Source organism: Bidens hawaiensis, unplaced genomic scaffold (assembly GCF_021521415.1).
Source record: "Bidens hawaiensis isolate Kalapana, Puna unplaced genomic scaffold, B.hawaiensis_p1.1 tig00055291_1, whole genome shotgun sequence".
Classification (NCBI taxonomy): domain Eukaryota; kingdom Viridiplantae; phylum Streptophyta; class Magnoliopsida; order Asterales; family Asteraceae; genus Bidens; species Bidens hawaiensis.
In genome coordinates, this window is record NW_027499995.1 from 4,455 (window position 1) to 6,681 (window position 2,227).

The following is a 2,227-nucleotide window of genomic DNA, read 5'->3' on the forward strand; positions in this document are numbered from 1 at the left end:
CCCCGGACCCTGTTCGCTCGGGGCTTCACTAACTTAAGAAGTGCGATCTAGTTAGAAGTAGTAATTGATACTTATAAATTGTTACACAGTTAACCGTGCGCAGCTAAGGAGAGGCTTTATAGTCTGTTCTAAAAAGACCATGATCCGTTCTAGCCCCTTCTCTTTGAATGTTTTCGGAGCTGTGTGCATACTTTTAAGACTAGAAGTGTGTATATATATATATATACACTTCTAGTCTTAAAAGTATGCACACAGCTCCGAAAACATTCAAAGAATTTGTAATGTTTATATATATATATTATATATATATATATATATATATATATATATATATATATATATATATATATGGGAAGGTTAACGTACAAATGGAATTAACGTGAGAATCAAATATAATAATTATATATACAAGTAAAGTAATTATGTAATACAATATAGAGTATTTATCATAGAGTAATTACTAATTACTCTACTTGTATATATAATTACTCTACTTGATTCTCACGTTTAGCACGTTAATTTCATTTGTATTTTATCCAAACCCTATATATATATATATATATATATATGATGAGTAACTATTCCAAGACTGAAAGAATGTTTGTAAGAATTTGTAATATGTGTTACTTTGCTTACTTGTGTGTGATTGTAAGAGTCAAGTAAAAAGTAGAATGTAAGAGTTACGGTGGTAGAACCTTCTAATACCTGGGAAAGAATAGAGTGGCCGACTCTATGAAATCGGTGCAAGAGTTGGGGTGGCAGACCCTTATAATATATGTGCAAGAGTTATGGCGGCATGCCCTTGTAATATATGTTTAAGAATGTATGAATAATTGTATGATTATGTAAGAATTTGTAAGAGTAAATATATGTATATGTAAGAATAAAAGAAAGTGTATGTAACAGGTCAAAGGTAAGAATAGTATCTCCGGATGCGAATATGTATGATAGCTGTGTAAGATTAACCTGTGACTTGTTAAAACCTGTGACTTGTTAAACTAGAACCCACTCAGCGTACTTGACTTTTAGTATGCACGCATGTGAGTAGAATGAAATAGCTGGCTTAAGGTGAGAAACATGGCATTGAAGAATAAAGACTGGCATCAGAAAAGGTAGTTATGATATGTTTTTATGTTTGAACTGAAAGACAAAGTGTTAATGTATTTGAAAGAGTTATTTATATTTGTAACAAATGGTTGAAGTTTTTATTATCCCACACAAATTTTAATTCACTTTGATATTTTGAACCGTGTTTATGACTAAATCCAACGTCTAATGTAGGGCACCGGGATGGGACATTACATCCCATCACAGATGGAACACTTTATCGTAGTTTGGCAGGTGCCCTATAGTATCTTACCTTCACATGTTAGGGCATCTCATATGATTTCCCACATATCTGTCTGTTCATGCATGATATGCATGAACCGCACTTTTAATTTCTTAAACAAGTTCCTCATTATATATGTGGCACCACATCTCATGGGTTGCATATTAGTCCCTCCAAATCCACATTGCTCATTGCATACTCTGACACAGATTGGGGGGGGGGGGTTCCTAGGTTCTCGGCTATTGACATCTGCTGAGGCAGAATACCGAGGGGTCGCAAATACCATGGCTGAAATGAGCTGGTTATGCAAGTTACTTATTGAACTATTAGTCCTCACTCGTCAAGCTACCATTGTTTATTGTCACAATATTTTTCCGCAGTATATCTTTCCTAAATCCCCATGCAACACCAACGCACCAAACATGTGGAAATCGAATTACACTTCGTACGCGAAAAAGTTCGGGTTGGTGCCATCCACGTTTTACATGTCCCGACGGACTACCAATATGCATATATATATATTTACCAAAGGACTATGACGACCTTTGTTTTCAAAATTTAAATCCAGCCATTGTGTTCGTTCTTCTACATCTAAGTCTGAGGGCAGTGGCGGATCCAGGAATTTTGTCAAGTGGGTTCACTATTCGAATCGGTTTGACAGTTCCGGTCCTTCCGATTGTTCGGATCGTTTAGTTTCGATGGTTCAGGTTGGTTATAACAACTTGAAGTTGTGTTTCAATACCTCCAAATATGACTTGATAAAGCTGAAAGTAGGGCTAGCAAAATAGTTTCTTATCGTGTTAATCAAGTTAGAGACGACGTGCTTAACACAAATTTCAAACATGAATTGACTCATTTAACTATTTTATATATCACTAGCTTTTGAACTCATCTATA